The 16,167-nt window shown below is 43.3% G+C and overlaps 1 protein-coding gene across 5 annotated transcripts in view; it reads left to right on the top strand.

Moving 5' to 3' along the window:
• Positions 1 to 14,292: 14,292 nt before the first annotated feature.
• The window catches only part of znf462 (zinc finger protein 462), a gene marked incomplete at its 3' end in the record, with an annotated part of 56,746 nt that continues 54,871 nt past the window's right edge, over positions 14,293 to 16,167 (top strand). For 3 of the 5 annotated variants that reach the window (XM_079585358.1, XM_079585355.1, XM_079585359.1), the window contains exon 1: positions 14,293 to 14,619. Of the gene's footprint in view, positions 14,620 to 14,877; positions 15,549 to 16,167 lie in introns of those variants that run through there. The other 2 variants (XM_079585357.1, XM_079585356.1) reach the window with 2 other exon arrangements.

Below are 16,167 nucleotides of genomic sequence, written 5' to 3'. Positions count from 1 at the left end.
TCTGAGTGTGTGACGTGTGTGTGTCTGTTGTGAGTGTGAGACGTGTGTGTGTGTCTGTTCTGAGTGTGTGTGTCTGTTGTGAGTGTGTGTTGTGTGTGTGTCTGTTGTGAGTGTGTGATGTGTGTTTGTGTGTTGAGACCCGAGACCCGTCCCCAGCAGGACCATCTGAGTGTGTGACGTTTGTTTGTCTGTTGTGAGTGTGTGACGTGTGTGTGTGTGTCTGTTGTGAGTGTGTGACGTGTGTTTGTGTGTTGTGTGTGTGTCTGTTGTGAGTGTGTGACGTGTGTTTGTGTGTTGTGTGTGTTTGTCTGTTGTGAGTGTGTGACGTGTGTTTGTGTGTTGTGTGTTTGTCTGTTGTGAGTGTGTGACGTGTGTGTTGAGACCCGAGACCCGTCCCCAGCAGGACCATCTGAGTGTGTGACGTGTGTGTGTCTGTTGTGAGTGTGTGACGTGTGTGTGTCTGTTCTGAGTGTGTGTTGTGTGTGTTTGTCTGTTGTGAGTGTGTGACGTGTGTGACGTGTGTTGTGTGTGTGTCTGTTGTGAGTGTGTGACGTGTGTGTGTGTGTTGAGACCCGAGACCCGTCCCCAGCAGGACCATCTGAGTGTGTGACGTGTGTTTGTCTGTTTTTAGCCGCTCTGGAGGAGATCCCGGCTGGGTTTTCCCGGTGCATTCTGTCCTGGGCTCCCAAATTAATCAGATTTAGTGCGCCGGCCATATGTCGAGGCAGCGTGTGATTGTCCCACCCTGATCCCAGATCAGCTCATCCTGAACAATACACACATCTCAGGTCAGCACAGAACAATCAGCTTCGGATGCTGTCGGGACGTTAAGTTATGAAAACATTATTTCTGAATGTTCAAAACGTCCAGTTTTTTTTGTAATTTTCTTTTTTACATGAATGTTAATAGAATTTTTCATTGTATCATTCTTCACACATTACTGGAACGTTACTTTTGACTGTTCTCTGAACGTTACATTTAAAAAAACAACAGACGAATGTCCAACTAAAACGTAAACCTGAAAACGTCTCAAGTTACGACTGTAACCCTAGTTCCCTGAGAAGGGAACGAGACGCTGCGTTGATGGCGCTTTGGGAACGCCCTTGCGTGATTGCGTCTGAAGCACTTGTGTCAACTAGTCCAATGGCGAGAGTGTCGATCACAGGGATGCAGGAACTATGGCAGGGCAACGCAGCATCTCGTTCCCTTCTTAGGAAACTTGGGTTACAGTCGTAACCTGAGACGTTCTATTTCGAGGAAACTCGCGCTGCGTCAATGACGCTTTGGGAACGACAATACCCAAACGCCATACTTTCAATTGCCTGTATGAGAAACTGTGGCTTTTGGAGCTCTGACCAGCAAAGGTGACGGCTGGTCAGAGAACTCATAAGCAAGAGAAATAGCCTCAACTTATCCACTTGCTGATCGTCTACTTAGAAGCTGGATTGGTTTTTTGCGCATGCGTCGCGAGTGAGCGCTGTGTTTGTATTTGAAGCTCCGTCGACTTGATTCATAAATCGTTGATTTTGTTCTTTACACTCATTTAGAAACGAGCATTTTCTATTTTTCCAGCGTGTGAACATATCTCCGATACTACTCTCTATAAAAAACAATCGGATTGCTTTGATATCGCTAGTTATATCCAACTTTCCGAACTTCCGTTACTATCTCTAACGATAGCCCGCTAGCATTGCACGCGTGGCCTCGCCTATCGACCGTCTTATTTACACTCGAATCACTGAAATCGCTCTGTTTGTGTTGGAGTTTGTGTTTGTGCTTCGAATCGCTTGTTGTGTTTGAAGTTTGTTTTTGTGTTTGTGCTTCGAATCGCTTGTTGTGTTTGAAGTTTGTGTTTGTGTTTGTGCTTCGAATCGCTTGTTGTGTTTGAAGTTTGTGTTGTGTTTGTGCTTCGAATCGCTTGTTGTGTTTGAAGTTTGTGTTTGTATTTGTGCTTCGAATCGCTTGTTGTGTTTGAAGTTTGTGTTTGTGTTTGTGCTTCGAATCGCTTGTTGTGTTTGAAGTTTGTGCTTGTCCTTCGAATCGCTTGTTTGTGTTTGAAGTTTGTGTCTGTGTTCGAACCGCTTTGGTTGTATTTGGAGTTTGTGTTTCGAATCGCTTAACTGTTAGTTTGTGAGCGTGTGAACATATCTCCGATACTACTCTCTATAAAAAACAATCGGATTGCTTTGATATCGCTGGTTATTTCCAACTTTCCGAACTTCCGTTACTATCTCTAACGTTAAGTTAGCCCGCTAACATTTGCACGCGTGGTCTCGCCTATCGACCGTCTTATTTACACTCGAATCACTGGAAGGATACGGGTTCTATCCATGATTTCAGTCCTAAATTAGTAGTGATATTGGTAGCATCACTGCTAATTTATTGTTCATCTGTCATAATGGCGAATACATCGTATGTGTGTCTACCTCTGAGTGCAGGTGAGGACACGTTTGAGCTGCATTCGGTGCGGTTGGAGCTGGAGTCCGTGGAGAAGCAGATCCGTGATCTGCTGGGGAGGCAGGCCGAGCTGCGAGACCGACGATCAGCGCTTGAAGCATCACGCGCCGATGCTCACAAGTCAGTGGTTAGTAACTTTTCGACTCCGGCCTCCTCTACTCCGTGTATTTCTCTGCACAGGACCCGAGCATCCCTGCCCTCATTCACCCCGGCACCGACACAGCACCATGGACCCTGGATGATGCCACAGCGGAAGATGCGAGCCAGGACCAGAGCAAGGACCTCTCCGCCCCTCCCGGTCTTCGAGATCTCCACCCGGAACCGCTTCTCCCCTCTTCGCGAGACGGAACGCGACGACGCTGTGATCATCGGCAGTTCCATGGTCCGGCATGTCCGCGCTACCTCAGGTAAAGGTATGGTGCGCACTCACTGCTTTCCTGGTGCTCGTGTTCTCGATGTCGCTGCGCAGGTCCCCGAGATCCTGAACGGTGACGAGCGTGTCGGAGCTGTCGTGCTGCACGCGGGGGTGAACGACATCAGGCTGCGGCAGACGGAGGTTCTGAAGAGGGACTACAGGAGCCTGATCGAGACGGTACGCAGAACATCGCCTGAAGCAAAGATCGTCGTGTCTGGACCGCTTCCCACGTACCGACAAGGACAAGAAAGGTTCAGTAGATTGTTTGCACTAAATGAATGGTTGATGTCATGGTGTAATGAACAGAGACTGCTCTTTGTAAATAATTGGAATCTGTTTTGGGAGCGACCTAGGCTCTACCGTGCTGATGGCCTGCACCCCAGCAGAATCGGAGCGGCTGTTCTGTCGGACAACATCTCCAAGACGTTACACACCATATGACTAGTAAGTCAAAGTCCAAATCACATTCTTTGCTGTCCCAAATTAATTGATATAAGTACCAGTGTAGAACACTATATAGAAACTGTGTCTATTCCTCGTTTAGTGAGGCCAAACAATAAATCTACTGCAGGATCTAAGAAAAATCTAATTGTGATTAAACCAGAAAATCTCAATATTAGTGAACAAAAACAATTTCTAAAGCTAGGTCTTCTAAACATTAGATCGCTTACACCTAAGGCGGTTATTGTAAATGAAATGGTCACTGATAATAGCTTCGATGTACTCTGCCTTACTGTAACCTGGCTTAAACCAAATGATTATTTCGGTCTTAATGAGTCCACTCCACCAGGATACGGTTATAAGCATGAGCCCCGTCTGATTGGTCGTGGCGGCGGTGTTGCAACAATCTATAGAGATATTCTTAATGTTACTCAGAAAACAGGCCACAGGTTTAATTCGTTTGAAGTACTTGTTCTAAATGTTACGCTCCTAGATGTAAGAAAGAAATCCCTATTATCTCTAGCCTTGGCTACCGTATATAGACCGCCAGGGCCTTACGCTGATTTCCTAAAAGAGTTTGCAGATTTTCTCTCAGATCTTTTAGTCAATGTCGATAAGGCAATAATTGTTGGAGATTTCAACATACACGTTGATAACACAAATGATGCGTTAGGAGCTGCGTTCACAGATTTATTAAACTCCTTTGGGGTCAAGCAAAACGTTAGTGGTCCCACTCATCGTCTTAATCATACTCTAGATTTAATCATATCATATGGAACCGATCCAACCGATATAGATATTATACCGCAAAGTGATGATGTCACTGATCATTACATGGTAACTTGCATACTACGTACGGCTGAAATGTGTCATGTTGCGCCACGTTATCGACCAGGCAGAACAATCCTTCCAACCACTATAGATAGATTCTTGAATAGCTTACCTGATCTATCTCAGCTTCTCAGTGAACCCAAACTAACAGATGAGCTAGAGGAAATGACTAGCAGTATGAGCATCATTTTCTCTAGTACATTAGAAATTGTTGCACCAATTAGATTAAAAAAGGTTAGAGAGAAAACTAAAGCACCATGGTACAACAGTGCTACGCATGTTATCAAGAGAGAAACTCGTAACTTAGAGCGCAAATGGAAACAAACTAATTTAGAGGTCTTTAGAATCGCGTGGAAAGACAGTATGTCACGTTATAAAAAGGCTCTAAAAGCAGCCAGGGCTGAGCATCTCCGCAAACTAATAGAAAATAACCAAAACAATCCAAGGTTTTTATTTAACACTGTGGCTAGATTAACAAATAAACAGACATCACCTGAACAAAATATTCCGTTACACTTTAATAGTAATGATTTCATGAATTTCTTCACTGAGAAAATAGAAAGCATCAGAAACACAATTGTAAATGTACAATCTTTGACAGCGTCTTATGATTCAGCCTCAATTATCGCCCCTCAAGAACAACTACAGCGCTTTACAACTATAGGACAGGAAGAGCTAAATAAACTTATCACTGCATCTAAACCAACAACATGTTTATTAGATCCAATACCCACTAAACTACTGAAAGAAGTGTTACCTGTAGTGGAAGAGCCTCTTCTCAATATTATTAACTCGTCTCTATCTTTAGGACATGTTCCAAAAACATTCAAGCTGGCAGTTATAAAACCTCTTATTAAGAAACCACAATTAGATCCAAATAACCTAGCAAATTACAGACCCATTTCAAATCTTCCATTTATGTCTAAAATACTAGAAAAAGTTGTGTCCGCTCAATTGTGCTCTTTCTTGCAAGAAAACGATATCTATGAAAAGTTTCAGTCTGGATTCAGGCCACATCATAGCACAGAAACTGCGCTGGTTAAAATTACAAATGATTTACTTTTAGCTTCTGACCAAGGCTGTATCTCAATACTAGTTTTACTCGATCTTAGTGCTGCGTTTGACACTATAGATCATAAAATACTCTTAGATCGACTTCAAAATTACACTGGTGTTCAGGGACAGGCATTAAGCTGGTTTAGATCGTACCTATCAGACCGTTACCATTTTGTCCATTTAAATGGGGAAAAATCAAAGATAACGTCAGTAAATTATGGAGTGCCGCAGGGATCTGTATTAGGCCCCCTGCTATTCTCAATTTATATGCTGCCACTTGGTAATATTATAAGAAAACATGGAATAAGTTTCCACTGTTATGCCGATGACACTCAATTATATATTTCATCTAGACCAGATGATAACACTAAATTATCTAAAATGACAGAGTGTGTTAAAGATATAAAATATTGGATGACGTGTAATTTTCTTCTATTAAATTCAGATAAAACGGAGGTATTACTGATTGGTCCAAAAAACTGCCCACAAAACCTCTTACAATACAACCTTAAACTAGAAGGACGTCCTGTTACTTTATCCTCTACAGTAAAAGACCTGGGTGTTATACTAGACCGCAACTTGTCTTTTGAAAATCATATTTCAAATGTCACAAGAACAGCCTTTTTCCACCTTAGAAACATTGCTAAGCTACGTAATATGCTATCAGTTTCTGATGCAGAAAAGTTAGTTCATGCATTCATGACCTCGAGACTAGATTACTGTAATGCTTTATTAGCTGGTTGTCCTGCATCCTCCGTAAACAAGCTACAGTTAGTCCAAAATGCAGCTGCTAGAGTTCTTACTAGGTCAAGAAAATATGATCATATAACACCAATTTTATCATCTCTACACTGGTTACCTATTAAGTTCCGTATCAATTACAAAGTATTGTTACTGACCTATAAAGCCCTAAATGGTTTAGCTCCTGTGTATTTAAGAGATCTTCTATCGCCATATATTCCATCGCGCTCTTTAAGATCGCTAAATTCGAGGCTCCTGGTCGTACCTAGGATAACTAAGTCCACTAAAGGAGGGAGGGCGTTTTCACATCTAGCTCCTAAACTCTGGAATAGCCTTCCTGATATTGTCCGAGGCTCAGACTCGCTCTCCCAGTTTAAAACTAGATTAAAGACGCATCTCTTTAGCCAAGCATTCACATGATGCATCTCGTACCTTTTTTACTACAGTTAAATCAGATCAAATGCATTCATATTATGAGCAGCAGCTACGCTAATTATTTCCCATCTGCCTTTTTTGTTGTTATCTCGGGACGCCTGTCCCTATAACTCAAATAGAGTTCGTCAGCTCCAGTTATGTATCCAGCCTCTCATGGAGACTTCAGATTCCCCAACGCCTGTGAAGAGACGACCCAACGCCGGCGATATGTTATGCCCTAAATTTCATGATTAACTAACTGTATTTTGTGTGTATATTTTTGAAATGCATTTTCTGTAAAGCTGCTTTGAAACAATGTGTATTGTGAAAAGCGCTATACAAATAAACTTGAATTGAATTGAATTGAAGACCTTTCTTAGGTGATCCGAAACAGACAAACAGCTGATCTGATTTACTCCACGGGGCAGCCCTGTGGACATAAGTTTTCCTACTGTTCCTCCTGAGCAGAGGAGATTCAGCTTTTCCTGGTCCGGAGTCGTAAAAGGAGGAGGACAGAAAGCTTGCAACACTAAAGGCCTCGGTTTATTGGTCGGCACTTTAGGGACGTAGCCCTGTTTAGGATAGAGAAATGCCTTCCTAGGTGCGAATTCAAGGCAGGTGGGAGAAACTGAAAGGGCATGGAGGTCTCCGAATCTCTTAAGGGATGAAATGGCCAGAAGGAAAATGGTCTTAAAGGTCAGAAACTTTTCTGAAACCGCTTCGAGGGGCTCAAAGGGAGCCACAGATAGGCCCTCTAGGACTATAGCCAGGTTCCAAGCCGGAACCCGGGTTCGAATTGCAAGCCTCAACCTCAGAGTACCACGAAAGAAACTAATAATCAGGGGGTCTCTCCCCAGAGATGCATTAGCCACAGGGGCGTGGTAAACCGCAATGGCCGCCACGTAAACCTTCAGGGTGGATGGAGATAACCCTGCTGAAAAGCGATCTTGCAAGAACTCAAGCACTGTACCAACTTGGCAGTTAACCGGATCTCACTGACGCTCATTGCACCAAGAAGTGAAAACCTTCCACTTCAAGGCATATAGTTTCCTCGTAGCTGGAGCTCTGGAGTGTAATCTATGAGTTGGGCCCCTTCAGAGGCCAAACCCACAGGTTCCAAATCTCTGGGCGGGGGGTGAAGGATTGTGACCCCCGTCTGAGACAGAAGGTCTCTCCTGACCGGAATCTCCAAGGGAGAGCCGTCAAGGAGATATATCAGGTCTGTGAACCAAATCTGGTTCGGCCAGCGTGGTGCTACTAGCAGTAGACTTATTCCATCCCGGCGGACTCTCTCCAGAACTCCTGGAAGCAGAGCAACTGGGGGAAATGCCTCGGCCACGTCTGTACCATAGCCTGTACCATAGGGGGGCTGGAAGTGAGAGAGAAAACCAAAGTTGACAGTGCGTTGTGTCCTGAGACGCAAACAGATCCACTTCCGCTTGGCCGTAAAATTCCCATATATACTCCACCACCTCGGTGTGGAGCCTCCAATACTTGGTCTCTACAGGATGTCTGCTCCTATATTCTGGCACCCTGGGATATACACTGCCCTCAGGAAGAGCAACTTCCCTAGGGACCACAAGAGAATCTGATGTGCCAGTTTGCATAGTGGACTCGAACACAGACCCCCCTGATGATTTATGTAAGAGACCACCGATGTGTTGTCTGACCGGACAAGCACATGTTGACCCCTCAGGTCTGGGAGGAAGTGTCTTAACCATTGAAGACCGCCATCATCTCCAGGCAGTTTATGTAGAGTCAAGATGATGACTCCTCCAGAGACCAGAGCTGCGTCTACGCATTTGTTGAGCGTGCGGTGTGATAGAGCTAGTCCGAATGAAAGCACCCAATATTGGTACTCTTTGCCCCCGAAAGAAAACCTCAGGAACTTCCTGTGCTGAGGAAGGATGGAGACATGGAAGTAAGCATCTTTTATATCTATCGTGACAAACCAGTGCTCGGATCTGATTTGAGTCACGATTTGTTTGAGTGTCAGATTTTGAACTGGAGTTTCTTGACTGCACGATTCAATTGTCGAAGATCTAGTATAGGACGCTACCCCCCCTCCATCCTTTTTTGGAACAATGAAGTAAAATGCTTTCTCTGTCGGGTGAGTACACCTGCTCTATAGCTTCGTTCACCAACAGAGTTTTCACCTCTTGCTCCATTACCAGAGCCGGCTCGGGATGCACTAACGTAAACAACACCCACGGCGGACGAGAACCAAACTGGATTCTGTAGCCTTTCTCTACGATCTGCAGGACCCACTGAGATATATTTGGCAGATTCTTCCATTTGGTAAGATAGTCTACTAAGCGTACCGTCTCGAGACTGGCCTCAGGTATAACTGGAACAGCCACTTCGGTGGCCTGAAGCATACTGGCAGCAGTGTTGGGAAAGTTCACTTTCTACATGAACTAGGTCAAAGTTCAGTTCACAAATTTTAAAATGAACTAGTTCAGTTCATAGTTCACAGTTTCAAAAATGAACTAGTTCATAGTTCTTTTTTTTTTCATGTTGCTGTGAGCTATTATTTTTCAAAATGACTGCCACAGCCCATATAGAACCACAGCAATTATGTTATCAGTTTTAACACTGAAGTTATGCGTCAGATGTTCCCATCCTCACCGACCTTGTCATAAAACTCGTTTAAATGATCGTGCGACGCCTACATGCTGCTTTTTGTTTTGATTTTAGTGATGAGTCGTTCATGAATCCATTCATTGCGTCTGTCACGTGACAAATGAACGAAAGACTCGGAAGGTAAAGTAATTATTCATGTTCCCTGTAAACGATTTTTGACTGCATTATAATGATTTAATAATTCAGAATATGATCAAGATTGCGTAAGTGGATGTGTTCGGGGAATTTGCCAGTTAATAGTATAACATTTAAAGTCCATGAACGAAATGACTCGGAAAAAATATTTGTTCATTTTGATGAACGAGATCGAACAAGAGAGTTGGTAGACACTGGTGGCTGGTGTTGCCAGATTGGGTGTTTTTTCGCGCTACATATTAAGGCCGTTTATGGGGTGTTTTAGCCGGTTGTTGCCTGCAGGCTCTATAGAAATCTGGCACCCTATTGAACGAATTTAAACTGAGAGAGCGTGCCGTTCACCGACACCAGAATGAACGAGTTCACAGTAACGTTCATCAGGCAGTAATACAGCACGTTCAGTTCACGTTCGCCCAAAATATGAATATGTTCAATGAGTTCAGGCACAACATTGACTGGCAGGAACCAACCGAACTGACTGTTTTTGAACCCCCCTCAGAGGGTGCGAGTTTGACACAGCGTCGAGTTGAGGTGAGGGCATCATGCTCACGGAAGAGTCTTTTGAATGTAGTCAGGGATTATGCATTCTGGATGAGGGTGGGGAGATCATTCCACCAGCAGGGAACCGTGAATGAGAATGTTCTGGAGAGTGCTTTTTTGGCTCCCTGTCACGAGCCGTCGCTCATTGATCGATGTAGACTCGTAGGAGCGAGTGAAAGTAAATGCCTCCACTTGTCTCTTGGCCTCATGAAACCTCTCGACGACCATATTTACAGAGTTGCCGAAGAGGCCAGGAGGCGTTAATAGGGCATCTAGCAGAAAAGCTTTTATCTCGGACAGATTCAGCCATAGGTGCCTCTCAGTGGCCGCCACTGGACCACCATAGACCGCCATATTGCTCTGGTGGTCTCCTTGGTGGCCCTGAGAGATAAATCTGTGGCCCGACGCAATTCTCGAACTTCGTTGGGCCCCACCCCCTCGCTCTTATCCAGATCCCCCATACAGTATATGCTCTATATGCTTTTCCCCACTAAGCTAGATGTAGTTTTAGGCAGCAGCGGGGCCTTCAGGGACGATGCTGAACCAGGGCACAGATAGCTGGCTAACGTTTGTTCTGCCCGTATCCTTTCAACCCCCTAATATCAGAGTATACATGCACTTGGGGGCTAAAAGACGGGACGAATACGGCTTGTTCCATGACAGCTTGCTGTGCATGTCGGGAAAAGGCTTATTTTAGGTCGATCGCCCGTTTCTACATAGAGCGTTTGCTGAGGCACAGAAGCTAACGGCGGTCAGACCGTTTGTGCTTTTATCCTTTCCTGGTCGTCACGTTCACCATCGGACTAGTTGACACACGTGCTTCAGACGTTTCCCAAAGCGCCATCGACGCAGCGCGAGTGTCCTCGAAAAGGAGCTGTGTTTACTTGTAAGTGCTGCTCTCTTACTGAGGATTATCAAATTAAAATATTTGATAAAAGTGTTAAATCAGCATATTATTCCAAAAAGCCTCTTCAGAATTGTAAAAAATCAAAATACATAGTGATTAAAACGTGCTCACTCAGTCTCAGTTGTGTGTGTGTGTTCAGTAAATGTGTGTGTGTTCAGTAGGTGTGTGTGTGCACTGGTGAGGTGATGTAGACTTTAGTGTCTCTAAACCTGTGAAAGGCATTTAATGAGGTGCAACTGAGTCCTGAGGGGGAACACTACGGTAAGTCATCATCACCTCACAAGGCTGCTGTCTATTACACCTGCCTCTGTGTCCAAATATTTACCTGAGACATGATGCGGTGAAGTCGAGCAGGTAATGAAGATTAAGAGCTCACCTGAGACTCACCAGAAACAGCCTTTATTCTCTTTCATCAGGAGGAGGTCGAGTTATTATGATCTCTGTCTCAAGAGTTTTGGACACTAGCCTAGGGGACACTGGATACTGTCTGCTAAAAAAAAATGATATATATATATATTTTTTTAAATATTATTAATAATATTAATTTCCATATATATATATATATATATATATTTAAGAGACCACAGAAAAACAAGCAGTTTCTCTGGATTTATTATTTATATGTAAATCCGTTTGAGTTATATTAATTTTTTTTATTGATTTTACAAACTATTGACAACATTTCTTCCAAATTTCAAATAAAACTGATGTCATTTAGAGCATTTATTTGCAAAAAAATGACAACTGGCCATAATAGCGAAAAAAGATTTTATGTTTTCAGACCTCGAATAATGCAAAGAAATTAAGTTTATATTCATTTTTAAACAACACCGTACTAATGTTTAAAAGTCCTTCTTTAATCAGTAATTTTATCCCTTAAAACTCATCTTTGATCACCACAATGACACATTTAAAAATATCTTGAATGTAACTCGACACCCTTGCCTCATTTAGTATGCGCGGTTCTTTGAATATGCAAATGAGCCCCGCCTCCACTCACTCACTCACTCACTCAGAGATCCACTGGTTGACGATCACACGTTGATCTGATTGGTTACACAGTTCTATGAATATGCAAATGAGCCCCGCCTCCACTCACTCACTCACTCAGAGATCCACTGGTGGACGATCACACGTTGATCTGATTGGTTACAAGGTAGTGTGTGACGTCAGAAACACCAGCGATTTCAAACCGTGTGTTTGAGACTGTCTTTGGTTCACTGCAGTTTTAAGCAGAAAATACTCAGCAATGCTGTCCACTTATGAACTTACACATGGATTAAGCGTATTAAAAACACCACATAGACACATAAACAACATTAAAAGCTGTTCAGAAATTCAGACATTTGGAAGAAATGTTGTCAGTAGTTTGAAGAATCAATCAAAAATGTTAATTTAACTCAAACATATAAATAATAAATCCAGAGAAACTGCACATTTTTCAATGGTCTCTTAATTTATTTCCAGTTTCCATTTTTTTGTCATCACAATGCCATGAATAAAATACAGTAATATTGCATTTTAATCCAATTTTGTGTACAATTATTAAGTTGATTATGGGGACATATTTTGCGTGAGTCAATGAAGTTTGAGTTTACTCACATGTTCTTCATGCATTTCATACATTGATGTATTTTACATTCATGCACATTTTGTCGGGTCATGCATTACTCTGGAATCAAACCCATAACCACACAAGTCATTATGTGTAATGACATTCAGATTACAACTGAAAAAGTAGCAGTTTCCGTGTCGATGATTTATGATTCTGTCACGCTTTATTGGTGTTCTGTGTCAGTCAGGCTCATTGAGTTATGATTTATGAATTAGTGGTTAAGAGCAGCTAAAAATCTAATTAACCATTGTGTCAAGTGGCCACAGAAACCCAGAGAGAACGCATGGGAGAAAACAAGCGTGCCGTCTTACACAAATACTGCTGGAGAGGAGACTGACTTCCCAGCATGCACTCTGAATGAGAATGACGTTCCGGACACTTGCATTGTGTCACTCACATGAGATCCGCCAATAGAGGTTATGCACTGACATCACTTTCCCGTCGGAGCACGGACTGAGTGGCAGAAGAACCTGCAAAATGACTGGATTTGTCATGTGATCACTTATATCAGTGTTATATATATCATCATATCGTCCAGCCCTGGTCAGTGTTTATTTAAAAACATCCAATTATGCAGAATATACGACAGTAAATATTTAATTGATGAGTTACAATATATAGGGTGTGATTTTACCCCATAATTCAGCATATTGACTGTAATCCAGCTCTCTCTGCCTGGAACCAGTTGATTCGGTGAATCGCAGCGATTCATTCGCTTCTCTGTTCTGTAGCTTTCAGCAGTCTGTGAAAATATACCTCAGATTTCTTGTCAAATCTATTTAGTCAATCTCAAAGCTCTTTCCAGTTTTAGGTGCGTTTTTTGCACCTGCTGAACCAATGCTGTCGCTCAGTGTTTTTGCCACTCAATCTTTTTGCCACTCAATCTTTTTGCCACTCAATCTTTTTGCCACTCAGTGTTTTTGCCACTCAGTCTTTTTGCCACTCAGTGTTTTTGCCACTCAATCTTTTTGCCACTCAATCTTTTTGCCACTCAGTCTTTTTGCCACTCAGTGTTTTTGCCACTCAATCTTTTTGCCACTCAATCTTTTTGCCACTCAGTGTTTTTGCCACTCAGTCTTTTTGCCACTCAGTGTTTTTGCGTCTCAGTGTTTTTGCCACTCAGTGTTTTTGCCACTCAATCTTTTTGCCACTCAATCTTTTTGCCACTCAGTGTTTTTGCATCTCAGTCTTTTTGCGTCTCAGTCTTTTTGCGTCTCAATCTTTTTGCCACTCAGTGTTTCTGCCACTCAATCTTTTTGCCACTCAATCTTTTTGCCACTCAATCTTTTTGCCACTCAGTGTTTTTGCCACTCAGTGTTTTTGCGTCTCAGTGTTTTTGCCACTCAGTCTTTTTGCGTCTTAATCTTTTTGCCACTCAGTGTTTTTGCCACTCAGTGTTATTTGTTATTGTTCGAGAAGCACTTATTCACTCTGAATCGAGTGTTCGCTCTATATAGGCTACGGCATAATAGGGAATACATAACCTTCTTAGAAAAACATTCAGAATATGTGTCAAAACATATGATATTATTATCAGAACTAGTGGAGCATACAGGATTAAATGAAGTCTAAATAAAAACAATCACTCCAAAAGGATTCATAAAGTGCTATTTATTTTGAATCTATCTATCTATCTATCTATCTATCTATCTATCTATCTATCTATCTATCTATCTATCTATCTATCTATCTATCTATCTATCTATCTATCTATACTGTGCTGAATAATGATCTTCATGCACGTGTTCCTCTGAAAAGACATTCACAAAATGCTATTTATTTGAAATCAGATACAGTCACGTGATGTCACAGTATACACACACACACACACACACACACACACACACACACATGTATATATATATATATATATATATATATTATTGTGCTGGATAATGATCTCCATGCACGTGAAACCTTTTTTGACCATGCTCCTCTGAAAAGAGAACATATGAAACGGAAGATTGCGATATTATGACGCGACCGCCGTCTATAGCGCGCGCGCCATAATGAATGTCTGTAATGACGCGTTCTCATCATATGGCTCATCATAATGTGTCATAAGCGCCGTGAGGGGCTCCATGTTCGAGCTCCATTACTGCTGGAGTCATGAGAGGCTCTGTGGACCTTCCTCCTGTCTCACTGTCTCATCGCAAACTCTTGTGCACCCTCTGGTGCTTGCTAGACTCCAAAACTTCTTTGTGTTGCATGCTTAGCAGATTGTCTTCCTTGTCTCTGAGGCTGCTCATTATTCAGAGACAGCAAGAGCTCAGGTCATCTGCAGCTGGCGTACTGAAGAAGAAGAAGAAGAAGAAGAAGGAGGAGGAGGAGGAGAAGAAGAAGGAGGAGGAGAGAAGAAGATGGCGAACATTCTCCTGCTCTAAACCGGGAACAACTTCACAACAGAAGATCCAGGATCCAGGCGTGAGTATTCGCTTTCTCGACCCGTGTAACGACGCGTTTGAGCTCGGGAACCGTGGAGAGGAACGATCTGGAAACGCGCGTGCTTCTCAACAGAACAGAACCGCGCGAATGCTTCAGAACGGGCACCTTGGTGCATGTAAAGTGACGCGTCTCCTCCAGAGCTTCTGATCGCACGAGTGTTTTTCGGGCGTTTGAGGGACGCGTTGCGCGTCTGACGGGAGCGTTGGAAGCCATTGCGCGGATTTGGAGCTCCGCGTCCATTAGTCAAGGAGAGAGAGAGGGAGAGAGAGAGAGAGAGCGACAGACTGACGGACGCGACGCGAGCGAACGCGCGCGCACTACGCTCTCGTGACGTGACGGTGTAGTTACAATGTAACGCTTGTGTTGTTGATGTTGTTATTATTGTGTGTGTTTTTCGCGCCGGGCTCCAGGTGTCTGTCCCCGCAGGTGTAGAATGACACCAGAAAATGGAGTCTCGCTGGAGTCTCGCTGGAGAACAAAGGTTGACTTTCTCCTGGCCACTGCATGGACCTGGACGCGGCGCGAGCTCGCGAGGCGTTTGGTGACACATTTCACGCTTCTTTGCACTTTTTTTCCTCTGCTACTTTGACCAACGCGCGATGTTTTTTATAACGCTCACGCTGCGGTTTGTTATTGTGCCGTTTTTAGCGTGAAATGCGGTTTAGCTGAAGCTTTCATGATGACTTTAGCATGTTTCTGATGAATACTACGGTGGCCTACAGACGCTCCTACAGAGTTCCTGCTCTCTTCACTGTCATTTTAGTGCATTTTCAGTCATGCATATGTTGATGAGCCATGATCTCAGAACTTGTGAATCCATTAATACTGAACTTTTTGGTGATACAGTTCCCGTAATGCACCTGTGTGTCGTTCTGGACCAAATGTGAAGCTTCTGCTTGGAAGTGAAAGTGAGTGTTTGTGCACTTGTCTGGTTTAATAGTTTAATAATCGGACATGCATGTATGATTGTGACACGTTGAACATGATTGCACACCATCAGAGCATTTTGGTGGAAGATGTCTGTGTCTGTGTGTGTGTGTGTTTGTGTGTGTGTCCTTCTGCAATCGCTCTGGCCACTGTGAAATCCCGCTGACAAAGACAGTGTGCTCACACACACACACACACACACACACACACACACTCACACACACTCTCAATGCGACAGACGCAGGCCAGAGGAACTCAAAATGGTGGCACGTCTCCCATGTCAGGGCAAACAGGTTCTCTCACATGAAGGTTACTGGCTGTTTTTCAGACTCTGCTTCTGTCTGATGTTTCTAAGCAGGTTCTTTATGGTTTTATGTAGACGTGTGCACGTTATTTGCAACATTTTACTGATTTCACTCAAATGTTTTATGGATTTGCAGCCAATGCGATGCATATGTGATCTTGTTCCTCCAGCTGGTCACTTCTCTCAGGCTGTAGTTTCCCTGTAATGACTGTGATCTGCTCGAGTGTCTGACCTGGAAAAGCTAAAAGCCGTCTTATGCAACTGTTGACACACAGCGATGGCTCATGGTCCAAGCT

This window comes from Phoxinus phoxinus (assembly GCF_949152265.1).
Source record: "Phoxinus phoxinus genome assembly, chromosome: 17".
Taxonomy (NCBI): Eukaryota; Metazoa; Chordata; class Actinopteri; order Cypriniformes; family Leuciscidae; genus Phoxinus; species Phoxinus phoxinus.
The sequence above is the reverse complement of the archived record's forward strand: the minus strand, read 5'-3'. Positions and strand labels throughout refer to the sequence as shown.